This window comes from Muntiacus reevesi, chromosome 13 (assembly GCF_963930625.1).
Source record: "Muntiacus reevesi chromosome 13, mMunRee1.1, whole genome shotgun sequence".
NCBI classification, from domain to species: domain Eukaryota; kingdom Metazoa; phylum Chordata; class Mammalia; order Artiodactyla; family Cervidae; genus Muntiacus; species Muntiacus reevesi.
Window position 1 is genome coordinate 46,002,976 of NC_089261.1, and position 14,496 is coordinate 46,017,471.

Below are 14,496 nucleotides of genomic sequence, written 5' to 3' on the forward strand. Positions count from 1 at the left end.
ACTGGCACCTATTAAAAACAATACAGCTACAGAGTATTGGAATATATTTTTGTAATATCAAACACTTAAAAGGGTTAAAAGAAATTTTAACTATTCTCAAGATAACTCAGAGTTATGTTAGGGAATTCAAATACTTTACTATCTCAAACAGAAAAGGTATCACTTGCTGTCACTAAATCATGTCTGACTCTGTGGCCCTGTAGACTGTAGCCCACCAGGCTCCTCTGTCCATGGAATTTCCCAGGCAAGCATACTGTGGCGGGCTGCCCCTTCCTTCTCCCCGGGGATACTTCGGACCTAGGTCTCCTGCATTGGCAGGCAGAGTCTACCACTGCGCCATCTGGGAATCCCACTATAGAAATTGACCTAACAACAAAGTCTACATCAACAAAATTTCATGTCATCCTACTATTTGCTATTATGGCCAAAAAAATCAGAGCTTATTAATCAAGGCATTTAATTTTTGCATCACCTTGTTTAGAAAGCTAGTAACAGATTTCTGTCTGTAGACATAAGTAGAGAAAATCAATAAAAAAAAAAGAAACTAAACTGTCTACATCCTTTTGTATCATCACATTTTTGTCGTCTCAATGAGTCAAAATAGTAAAATTTTATGAATTATTATAGTAACAACTAACTTTCACTCAATAGTTAGATGCATATAATGCAACTTTCCTTCCAGTTCATTTAAAATAATCACGTCAAATTTGTATATAAATGTGTTCTCTTCAAATCTTACCCAAGGCCTCTCATATGTAATTGTGTAAATGATGCAAAAGCTAAACTAAACCATTTGAAGTACATTAACTCACTATTAGGTCACTAGATAATTTAGAATAAATTTCTTTATAGTAAAGTTTATCATATGCATTTTCCCATCTAAAACTATTCTACTTTATTTAAACTGTATATATGTAGTAATATAGTATTATAATCTAGATCAAAACTAATAATCAGAATAGTTTGTAGTTTTTGGCTAATTTAGTATAGATAATGTCATTTTAATGGCTTTTAATGGCAGTCATCCACCTCCAACAACAACACATTTGTGTATGCATGAATGTGTATATGTGTGTGTTTATACATGCCTTCTAGTTTAGAAAGCATAACTCAAATGGGAAATAGAGTTATAGTAAAAATTCTTATTAAAATTCAAATAACATGAACACAGATGTGGCATATGAATATCTATTGAGGAGAAGAAGAGGAAACTTTTTGTCTCCTTGAGTTTTTAAATATTTTTGGAGTACTCATATGAAATATAAAATTAAATAATTCACAAAGGTGCCTGAAAACTGAAGTACTCTTTTTTCTTTGATTAATTGAAATTATTAAACTAAAAATATGAGCGTGTAATTTATTCCTGTGTTTTTTATTTCATAAGCTGTTTGAGGAAATAAAAGAAACAGTACTTTTGCAAAACTGATAATATTGTGTCTCAGCTTAAAAAAAAAAAAATGAGTGCCCAATGAGTTGAGTTACTTTATCCCAAGCCTGTTTCCCAGTTTCCCCACTGTTGATCCACCTTATTTTGCACCAGTTATTATATTTCTATATTTTTATGATTTGTTTTCCTTTGTGCAGAAGCTATTTGGTCAGCACTGTTGTCAACAGCATTCTCTGAGATACACAAAGAATCAAACTGTGTAAAAAAAAATTGGTTAGAAAAGAGAAAAAGGAAGAAAAATGTATCTACTTACTTTTCTCTAAAACCTCTCTCATAAATTCCTATTGTATTCTGTCTCATTACACCTGGAAATGCCAGGGCCACAGTTTTGTTGTTTAGTTGTTCAGTTCTGACTCTTTAAAACCCCTTGGACTGTAGCCCACCAGGCTCCTCTGTCCATGGGATTTCCCAGGCTAGAACTGGAGTGGGTTGCAATTTTCATCTCCAGGGGATTTTTCTGACCCAGGGATCAAACCAATGTCTTCTGCATTGCAGGTGGATTCTTTACCTCTGAGCCATGGGAGAAGCCCAGAGCCACAGTTTAACTTCATTCCATTATATATATATAATGTTTGTAAAAATTCCAATAGTTGTAGAAAAACTACCTAGGAACAAAAGTTGATTATGCTTTTAAATTAAATATATATTATTTGCAAAGAAAGTACATTATTGCCTCCAATTACTGTTAATTAAAAATGAAAATGTGAGCACAAACAAATCACTTGTATGTACAAGTCTATTTGTATTAGTTAACAAAAATTACCAAATAGCAAAATAAACAATTACAGCCACAGTACGTCTTAAAATATTTGAGCAATTTCTAACATACTCAGTTTTTTGAGCTATAATTCAAAAAGCTCTAAGCAGGTGTGGTGCTGGATAGGGAAAAGTGTGATTCAGAATGAAGTGAATAAAGAAGAATTTATAAATAAAAAAATGCATTCTTCTGATCAAACATATAAACGCAAACTGAACAAATTAATCATACTTTTTGTTGTTGTTATACTAGGTTGGTGCAAAAGTGGTAGCAGGTTTGGACCATGAATTTTAAATCATTATAACTAGGTTCAAATACATCTTTACTAATCAAAATAGGAACCATTACAATCAACACCTTTTTTAATTTTTTTTTTTTTTTTTTTTGCCAATGAGAAATAAGTTTCTTTATTCCTGTAGCATAGAAACTCATGCTCCAGGATTTGACAAACTTTTGGAAAGCATTTTTTCTGTATCCTGCTTGGAAGTATTCTCCCTGCAAATAGTAAAAGTGATAGTCAGTTGGCTAAAGAAAATGAAAGTGAAATCGTTCAGTCATGTCTGACTCTTTGCGACCCCATGGACTGCAGCCCACCAGGCTCCTCTGTCCATGGGGATTCTACAGTCAAGAATACTGGAGTGGGTTGTCATTTCCTTCTCCTCAGGATTTTCCCAACCCAGGGATTGAATCTGGGTCTCCTGCACTGCAGGCAGACTCTTAACCATCTGAGCCACCATGGAAGCCCCCAGGAATAGTGAAAGTCATGTCTGACTCTTTGTGATGTATAGTCCATGGAATTCTCCAGGCCATAATTCTGGAGTGGGTAAATGTTCCCTTCTCCAGGGGATCTTCCCAACCCAGCGATCAAATCCAGGTCTCCCACATTGCTGGCAGATTCTTTACCAGCTGGTTCACCAGGGAAGCCCAAGTTGGTTAAAGGTCAGGTCAATATTTCAGATGAGGCAAAACTTAGTAGCCCAATTCATTCAACTTTTGAAGTGTTGGTTGTGCAATGTGCAGTCGGGCATTGTCGCAGAGAATTGGATCCTTTCTGTTGACCAATACTGGCTGCAGGCATTGCAATTTTCAGTACACATAGCCATAAAAGTACCAATGTAAATATAAAATCACTAACAATTTTAGTGTAATGACATTAACAATCTACTCAATAACTATAAGAACTGTGTAAAATCAAGATGCATAGGTTGTACCCCATTTTAAGAAAATAATACATTTTCTGTAAAGTAAAAATTAAATAAATTAAAACAAAAAAAACCCTGTAAGGTGGGAGAAATTTTATATGTCTGAAGTTGGGTTGTTTTGCCATTAAAGTTACATACTAACATATAGGATAGCACTGAATTTAAAAGCATAGACTCTAGGATTGACTGGATAAATTTATATGATGATTTGATTTGTTTTGTGATATATACATGTTAACTAGCCTGTCAGGTTTATCATTTGAGAATGAGGATAATAATTCACATATACATAACTTATAGCTTTGTTTGAAATTGTATATCATCACTATGCATGGGAGATGGCAAATGTTTAATTGTTGTTAATTTTACTACTTATGTATCAACTTTTAGAGTCCTTACAAATCATTAAGAAATAAATTTTTAGAAAAGTGAGTAGAAAGCAGATAAGAAAGCAAGTAAGAGATAAGGAAACATAGAAACAAGAAAATTCTCTTTGATTAGATTGACAACATGAAAGACTGTAACATCTATAACCTTTTTGTAATTTGAAAGTTTTCTACTCAATTTCATGCTTGCTGTAGGCTTTGACCAGGTAATCATGCTTTTGAGAATCTATTTAGAATTAAATATGTCTCCATAAGACATATATTGAAGGATTTTTACTGCAGTCTCTATTGGTGAAGAGAAAAAAAAAACAAAATAAACTAGAGAGAGAGGGTGGGGGAACAAAACTCAAAAACAACTTGAATGCATGATAATACAGTAAAGATGCATGTGTGTCCCATTGTTGGGCTTGACCACGTGCGACTTGGCGGAGTGTCTTTTGTGTTAGCCCTTTGCTCACATATGAGGACAGTGTAGCTCGGGGACTCAATCTTCAGACTGGGTCACAGAATAAGAACACGCATTGAGCACTAAATGCCAACTGACCTACAGCCTGGAGCAAAACTTGGTTCTGCTTTCATAGAGAGTGAGTCAGAAATAAGATTTTGTTGTTGTAAGACACAGAGATTCGGTGGTTATTTGCTTTTGTTCTGAAGACGAACAATCCTACAGGACATTTTACAAGCCTATTGAAATAATTAGATATATAGTAACATTTGACAGATATATGTGTTCATGTGTGTCTCTATTTATCATGTGCAATTTACAGAGTACTCTCTAAATCCCCACCTTTCTTTTAAAAATATTTGTATGTATATGTTTTGAATGCATGTGCTAAGTTGCTTCAGTCATATCTGACTCTCTCTATCCCTGTGGGCTGTAGCCCACCAGGCTCCTCTGTTCAGGGGGATTCTCCAGGCAAGCATACTGGAGTGGGCTGTTGTGCCCTCCTCCAGGGGATCTCCCCGACTCAGGATTGGACCCATGTTTCTTATATCTCCTGCATTGGCAGGCAGGTTCTTTACCACTAGCGCCACCTGGGAGTATGAATAATAAAAATTATAGATTTAAAGAAGAACCAAACTTTAATTTTGGTTGATATGAAAAAGGAAATAGTGGTGAAGGTGGGTCAGAAGAACTGTATTGAATATAAGATTATTAATTTTTACATAACATTTATTTATCTGGACAAAACTAACCATCATTGCTTGTATAATTGTGAACAATAATAAAAATAATAATAATATAAAAAGAAAGTGTAATGAAAGTTTGGTATAAAGATATTTTATACCATTTTATTTCTTTAAAAATCATTGCAAATATTCTTACAAGAAATTTTTAGAAGTTTAGAAATACTAAATTCAATTAAAAAGCCAAATGGCCTCTACTAACAAACTATTTTTTTGGACCAACTCTTAGGTGACAACTGAGATATGATGCAAACTTTCTCAAAATTTGATTTTCAGGTGAATGATCTAGGGAACAGAAATAAAAAAAGAAAGAAAGAAAGAAAGAAACTGTTCTCATAGAGATGCAAAATAGTGCACAACAAAACTGCAAGAGTGAATCTGAAAGACCAAAACAATTTTATTGCCTAAGACGAATACACTCTGAGTGTACCGACATTTCTCTATCTGAAGGAAATATAGAAGAGGAAGCACTGACCAGAACACAATATTGAGGATTCAGATTGAAGGTTTTTTCCTGTGAACCATAATGACCTACTGAAAGAGGACAAAATGAGGGAAGCTGGTCCATCTGGAGGGGCTTCCCAGGTGCCTCAGTAGGAAAGAATCTGACTGCCAATGCAGAAGAGCAGGAGACGCGGGTTCAATCCTTGGGTCAGGAAGATCCCCTGGAGTAGGAAATGGCAACTCACTCCATCATCCTTGCCTGGAAAATTCCATGGGCAGACCAGTCTGGTGGGCTGCAGTTCATAGGATCTCAAAGCGCCGGACATGACTGTGTGACTGGGCAAGCCCGCATGCTCTATCTGGAATGGAGGGTGTAATGGTGGGATCTCTAGTAAGTAGGGCAGGAAATTAAAACTGGTGAAGTTTCAGACTACCTTTGGTCTCCTCCACCCACTACACATTATTTACTTTCTTTGATGGAAGCTTTAGTACTTAACTTACAAACAACAAAGAAACACCTACTGTATTTACTGAATTTTGATGTAAAAGGAAGAATCCCAGAGATATTTTTTATTAGTAGTAGTAGTAGATGTAAAACATATTCACAGCATATTCAAGTTCATAAAAGTGTTGTGCAAATTCTACAAAAATTTTGAGGGAGAATATGACACATGGATTTGGTGTCTAGTCAAACTGACATCCAAATAAAAGTTCATGAAAGCAACTGATTGAAATGTTAAAGCATGGAAGATTTTAGGAAATGTGCCAGCCTTGAGTCAATCGTAATTTTAATTAAAAAAGGATGTTGACAAAATCCAGCAAAGCAAGAGGGGAGTTGTAACAAAAAACATGGAAATGGGGGGCCTTATAAAGTTGATTGGTATAGGCACTTAAGACATTTAAGTAAACCCTAAATATAGAAGACAACTGGATATACAATATAATTGTTCTGATAATATAAATAACAAAATTATGAGCTAAGAGATGTAAAATAGATACAAACATTCTTTCTGTACTTATTAAGCAGCAAAATCGTTATAATAACAGTCACATATGATAACCAAACTCCCCAAAACCTAACCTTCTGAATGCTTTCATAATCTATTTTTATATTTGGGACACACTATCAAAATATTACTAGTCATTGCTCACTGAAAATAAAAATTTAAGTAGCTATCCTAATTGTACTTGGCAATCATTTAGGGGAGGTGTATTTGCTAGAGATTTAAACATAACAATGTAAAATAAGATATTGAGTTGCATCCAATCTGGGACCAAAATAGCTGTTAAGAATATTTTTAGGACAATGGGGAAATGTGGGTGTGGATTAGGTTTTAGAAAAAGACAATGTGTTGTTTGGAAAAAAATGTGGCTGTTAACTAAAAAATGCCAGGTGATAATATGTATAGTATGATATCAGTCTTGTAAAATATCTATCTGTTTTTATATAAATCAGAAAAAGATCTTGAAGAATAAAGTTTTAACAGTAGTTTTCTTTGAGTGGTAGAGAAATGTGGTTAATCAATTTATTTTTGTGCTTTCCCATACTTTCTTTCTATTATAAATAAATACTTAGGTTACATTATTTTCTGTTCTTTATTTAAAATATTACATCATAAAATAATATGGAGATATATGCCTAGTCTTTGCTTTTTCTGCTTAATTTTTGTAGTGAAACTTAAATTGTTCTAAAAAATAGTCTATTAAAAAAATAACAGGCAAGGTACTCTAATTGTGATTTTATATCATCATCATAACTGATTTTAAAAACATATGCATAAACTTTCTTCAGGTTAGAAATTTTAGATTATTCATTTTTATTCATGAGCTCCTAATTACATTCTTTTGACTTTCAGTATTTAATATAGATCGCATATTTTTTGCTAGTCATTTTCTGACCACTGTATCACACTAGTTTGTTAAAAACTAGGTAAATTGAAATTTAACATATTTAAATTTTTCCTTGGACTATAAATGGTTGGGGAGATCCCCTGGAGAAGAGGAAGGCTACCTACTCTAGTATTTTGGCCTGGAGAATTCCATGGACTGTATAGTCCATGGGATCATAAAGAATTGGACATGACTGAGCAACTTTCACACACACATAAACTTTGAAGTATAAAACATCCTCAGAATTGAATTTTCATGGCACTTACATGGTGGTCCAATGGTTAAGATTTCACTTTCCATTGCAGGGGATTCAAGTTTGATCCCTGGTCAGGGAATTAAGATCCCACATACTTCATGGCCAACAAACCAAAACATAAAACAGAAGCAACACTCTAACAAATTCAATAAAGGCTTTAAAGTGATCCACATTAAAGAAAAAAGAAAACTTAAAAAAACAATTGAATTGTCATTTTGGATATTATTATTAAAACATAATGAAAATGTAACTATATTACAGGCTGATTAAGCCAATAAACCACAGATAAAATTATATGGAAAATATATCCATAAATGGGCTTAATGGGACTGCTTTCTTTCAAATATTTAATGTATCCATGAAGGAACTACTTGCTACTAGAATGACATTGGTTCACAAAAATGCAGGCACCAGAGGACAAAAAGTATGGAGCTTCCAGTAAATGTAGGTCATATAGAAAGTAAAGGTTCCTGTTTGGTGTATAAGTTAACCACAGAGGAACATGCTCTGTTAGGGTTATCCCATTAAATAACAAGTGAAATAAACAAGTGAAGAGAGATAGTTGGTGAGTGAAAGCCATTATCATATTTCTCATAATCACATACTATTAATACTTGAGGTTTCCCCTCAGGAGCCACTGGAATCTTTTGTAATATTGGAGACTGGGAAAGACAAGATCACTACATGATACTTATCATAAGTGAGTTCCTGCCCCCTTACTCCACCATGTGTGTATACTCAAAATATCCAAAAACGGGACAAAATATCCCTTCTCTGATTCCATGCTTCTCTTTTAACAGCTCGGTATAGAACACAGGGAATGAACAATTCAGGCCTCACAGTAGTTTATGTTGGCTTTTGAGAGTTGGCTTCTTGAACATTGATATTTAAAATTGTCTCTTTGTTTGATGGTTTCAGTATCAGTATCAGTCCAGTTGCTCAGTGGTGTATGACTCTGCAACCCCATGGACTGCAGTGCACCAGGCTTCCCTGTTCAACACCAAGTCTGAAGCTTATTCAAACTCATATACATTGAGTTGGTGATGCCATCTAACCATTCATCCTCTGTCGTCCCCTTCTCCTCCTGCCTTCAATCATTCCCAGCATCAGGGCCTTTTCAAATGAGTCAGTTATTCACATCAGGTGGTCAAAGTACTGGAGTTTCAGCCTCAGCATCAGTCCTTCCAATGAATATTCAGAGCTAATTTCCTTTCAGATGGACTGATTGGATTTCCTTGCTGTCCAAAAGACTTTCAAGAGCCTTCTCCAACACCATCAATTCTTCCGTACTCAGCTTTCTTTATAGTCCAACTCTCACATCCATACACGACTACTGGAAAAACCAAAGCTTTGACTAGATGGTTTACCTCTGAAAATGGTTTACCTCTTGAGAAATGTATCAAATTAAATCTCAGGAAGAGTGAGAGGTAAAGATTTATTTAGTAAGGTGGAGATAGCATTACTCCTGAGGGCTTGCACAAGCAGAGTGATTTTAGGAAAGAATAAGTTGAAACAGATATTGAAAATTTAAAAAATTGATTTCCTAGAAGCTCTTCATGCTGGGATAAACTCCTTGGAAGGTCCTTTGTACCCCAGGGGTTCTCCCTAGCTCAGTTTGAAGAACACTTACAAAGAACGAAAGAAGGTTAATTTAAAATGTTGTAACTGGAATCAAAATCTAGTATAGGATAGACCTCTAGGTAGAAGAGAATGAAAGAACATGAAAGCATCAAGGATAGAGAACTTTTTTCAAGAATATTGAGTGTGAATATAGGATAGAGAGATATATCGGTAGCAGGAAGAATAGTACCAGAAGATGCTGAGACCACCATTCAGTAACTGACACAGAAAATCACAAAGCTAAGATTATTGTTTTTGTAGTAATAAAGAGCTATGCTCATAAAGCACAGTCTCTGAGCAGCAAAGGTTTCTGAATCTATTAGTTGGTTATTGGTGATCTTGGTGTTTTTTGCTGAAACCACCTAAGTAGATATCATTTGGATAAGTTTCAGGTGAGACTTCTTGACTGGTTGTCACATAGAGCCAAGTTTATTGGTGAGATACAGTCTTGATTGGAGGACATTCAGAGGCAATGGGATATCACAGGTTAAATGACTTGCAAGCTACTCTCCACCAAGACAAGATGTCCTGGTCACTTAAACTGATTTAAAATCAATTCTGGTAGATATTAGCTATCATGGCCATAGAGACTGTCTCTATTCTAATAAGTGCCATCTGATTTCTTTGCCTCTTTCTAGAAAAATCTCTCAAAAGGAGTTTTCTATATCTACTGTCTCTAATTCCTCTCTTCTAATTCTATTTTAAAATTCACTCCATTCATGTTTTCCCTATCCCCCAACATAAAAGTCTTCATCAAGGTTATGAGACCTCTGTACTATTTAAATTGAATGGTAGTGAGTCCTTATCAGACTAATGAATTAATGGCATTTGCACAGTCACTCTTTCCTCCTTCTAAATAATTTTCTTCACTTTGCTTCCAGACCACCACAGGCTTTAAATTTTCTTCCTAACTTAAACTTTCTCTAAAAACTTTCTCATTTTATCCTTGGAGTTTCCTAGTGCTCATTGCTTGAAACATTTTATTAAGGCAACTCACTCCAGTACTCTTGCCTATGAAATCCCATGGATGGAGGAGCCTGGTAGGCTACAGTCCATAGGGTCGCAAAGAGTCGGACACGACTGAGCGACTTCACTTTCACTTTCTTTTCACTCACTCCTTTTGTGGTCTAATTCAATCTAATTGCTTTACATTAGATAGAATAGAATACAATTAAGAATAGTTAACAATTCTCAATTTATATTTCCCCTGAACATGATACATGTATCATATATTCATGTATTCCAATTACTTAATGAAAATTTCCTCTTGCTGACTAATTAATATCTCAAGATATTCAAAAGTGAACTGACTCAGTTTTACTCTTCAAATATTTTTCTGTAACCATCTTCTACATTTTACAATTTTAACCATTTTCTGCATTTTACATTTCATCTGTATTGAAAATACTTAGACTCTAAATTTTAGGGTTATCCTTATATTTTTCTCACAAATTTCATCAGCTGTTACCTTTCATTGGTGATTCATCAATCAATTATTATTATTATTTTGGCTACACCACACACTATATGGAATCTTAGTTCCCTGACCAGGGGTTGAAACTGTGTCCCCTGCGGCACATAGTCGTAATCACTGAGCCACCAGGTAACTACCATCAGCCAATTACTTTGATACATCTACAAAATCTAAACTCCAATTACTTACCACTCTCTATCTTTGGTCTCTCTTTTTCATCTTTTGGTTGTATTATTGTTCTACCCTCATAATTGTTCATATGGTTCTCACCACTAGAAATTTTGTTCTCTACACAGAAGCCTAAGTGACCTTTTAAAATATATTTAGACTGTTCTATCCCTTTGCTCAAAAAGTCCATTGATTCCCCATTTCACTCACAGAAAATTCTATCCCCCATTGCTTCTCTGATTTAATTTCCTACATCTCTCTCTCTCTTGCCCACTCTTCCTTACTACAATGATCTCTTTATTATTTTTTCAAAGGTGCTGTTTCTCAAGATCTTTGTACTTGCTAATCCATCCTCTTCCCAAGATATCATCCTATTTCATTCCCTCACCTTTTAAAGTCTTCTCTCATTATTTTCTTGGTGATACATTCTCAATGATCTCATATAAAAATTACAATCTTCTTCCAGCTTCTCATTCTCTGCTATCATTCACAGCTCATTTTTTCACAATATAACTCAGTACCTTCTAAACTGTTACCCAATTAATTTCGTTTTTGCTTCTCTTTTCTAGGAAAGCAGAGATTGTTATTTACTGTGTCAACTGCTGCATATCATCTCTGATGTATATTATTCTTTAGCAAGTAATAACTACAAATAGGTATTATTGGGAATAAATGAGTATGTGGTCAAGATTTTTGTTGATGTTAATAATTACATTCTTAAAATAAAAAACAAAATGTTATTGAAATGGTACCACTAGACTGGAAGAGGATGAAAATAAAGAAAGGATACACTAAGATGTGTGGGAATATGAAAAATTGTTACTTGCAGAGGACAGATAGAGAGATAACATGAGAAAGAAGGACCATGCTCCAATTTTAATAAGATTATGGAAAAGAGGGTGTTTATGGACAGTGGTTGCTTATTCCCTAAATCATGTCTGACTCTTGCAATTCTATGAACTCTGTCCATAGGATTTCCTAGGCAAGAATACTAGAATGGGTTGCCGTTTCCTTCGCTACATTTATGGTTATGTAGTTTATAGTTTTAGGACTTTCCAGGTGGCTCAAAGGTAAAGAATCTACCTTCCAATGCAGGAGATTTAGGTTGGATCCTGGGGTCCAGAAGATCCTCTGGAGAAGGAGATGACATCCCACTCCAGTATTCTTGCCTGGAAAATCACATAGACAGAGGAGCCTAGTTTGCTACAATCCATGGGGTCTCAAAGAGTTTGACACAACTAAGCTACTGAGCATGAGCATAAGTTTATAGATTTAGCAGCTAGATGTTGCAAAATTTATTATTTGAAAGTTTCTTTTGCTTTCTCTTTATAATATAGTCATAGCCTTAGAATTAGCTAAGGATTGGAAAATTGAAATTTTAAGTAAAGTGTAAGATAACTGAAACAGCTCTAGAAAGTTGAAAAGTGCTAAATAAGCAAAATCAGATTTATTGAAAAGCATACAGTGATTTACATTATATGTAGTAGCCTGCTATGCATTATAATGAAATCAGTTTACTCCTTTCATTGATTCTCTGCAGAAGGGTCAAGGAGTCTGGAATCCTAGCTTATTTATAGTGGGATTTTGTTCAGAAAATAAGAATACAATGAGAACCCCAGTGAAATAATAGACATCTTAGTCAAATGAGAGTTAACAGATTGACCAGGGACTTTGAAATGCAGAGAATGGAACATCAAGTGGAAACAAGGGTGATAGATGGAAAAAACGTCATATCACCAGAGACTGCTTGTCTAGAAATTATTGAAACTTTCTTTTTTAAATTATATGAAGAGTACATCATGTGAAATGCCAGGCTGGAGAAGCACAAGCTGGATTCAAGATTGCCCAGAGAAATATCAATAACCTCAGATGTGCAGATGACACCACCCTTAAGGCAGAAAGTGAAAAAGAACTAAAGAGCCTCTTGATGAAAGTGAAAGAGGAGACTGAAAAAGTGGGCTTAAAACTCAACATTCAGAAAACTAAGATCATGGCATCCAGTCCCATCACTTTATGGCAAATAGATGGGGAAACAATGGAAACATTGAGAAACTTCATTTTTGGGGGTTCCAAAATCACTGCAGATGGTGACTACAGCCATGAAATTAAAAGATGATTGATCCTTGGAAGAAAAGGTATGACCGACCTACATAGCATACTAAAAAGCAGAGACATTACTTTGCCAACAAAAGTCCATCTAGTCAAAACTATGGTTTTTCCAATAGTCATGTATGAATGTGAAAGTTGGACTGTAAAGAAGGCTGAGCGCCAAAAAATTGATGCTTTTAAATTGTGCTCTTGGAGAAGACTCTTGAGAAGCCCATGGACTGCAAGATTTAACCAGTCAATCCCAAAGGAAATCAGTCCTGAATATTCATTGGAAGGACTGATGCTGAAGCTGAAGTTCCAGTACTTTGGCCACCTGATGCAAAGAACTGACTCATATGAAAAGACCCTGATGCTGGGAAAGATTGAAGGCAGGAGGAGAAGCGGATGACAGAGGATGAGATGACTGGATGGCATCACTTACTCAATGGACATGAGCAATCTCTGGGAGTTGGTGGTGGACAGGGATGCCTTTGTGCTGCAGTGCATGGGATCGCAAAGAGTCAGAGATGACTGAGTCACTGAACTGAACTGAACTTAGAGGTTTAGCAGTTTGAAGTGATGACTGGGAATTGTAGTAGACATAGAGTGAAAGAAATAAGCAGATCATGGAAATGATAATCCTAATTCAGAGATTGGTATCTCATACAAATCAGGTCTATAGTTCAGGGGTGGAGAAAGAGAGAGACACTGTGATTCAGAAATCAAGATCTTTATTTAATGTCATTGGTAGATTTAAATGTGAGGCTGCCAGGGCTAACGCCATGACAGGCAGCCTAGATTAGGAGTAGGCCCGGTTGTCTGGGGTAACATGATTATCAGGCCACCTGGAGCCAGCCAATCAACATGCGCCTAGTAAGAAAGAGGGAACATATCGGGGAAAGCTAAAAAGCCTGCAAACGCCCAGGTTTGAAAAAAGCCGTGAAAGTTTGGACCAATAAAATTGCTTTGCAAACATGTAACCAATCTGCTTAAGCCAGCTACCAACTGCTTATGCACACCCTATAAATTTGGGTAACAGCTTGGGTTCAGAGCTTTCTGACCTTGCACCACTGCGTTGGTTGCGGCAGAAGCCCTGGCTCGAGTCAGTAATAAACTTCCCTTTTTTTTGCGAGTTGCATTGTCTTGGAAGTCTTCTCTCTTCCCGCTCGGGGATTTGGACATCCGGCAAAACATTAAAGATGCTGTTATTAGTAGGTAACAAAATAATTTTTTAAAGTAGAGAATAGTAAACTAAATGCCATAAGCCCAACAAGATAATTTTGCTTGGTTACTATTTAATTTAGTTTTTAAAGAAAATAGTGATTAAATTCTTGACCTGGGGTCATGGGGTAAGGGGAAGTGTCTCTGAATGACAAAGAACTTTTCAACATAACCTGAGATCTATTCGTGTGGTAAACTTGACTACACAAGTTAAACTTGTTGGTGTGGCCAAAGGGCAGCCTCTTTTTGTGGAAACAAAGTCCTTAGTGAAAACCTAGACTTCATTTTGAGCAAGGAAAGGTTAGAAAAGTAAGTGAGCTTATGCTTTATTAAGAAGAATCTTAAGAAGGCATAC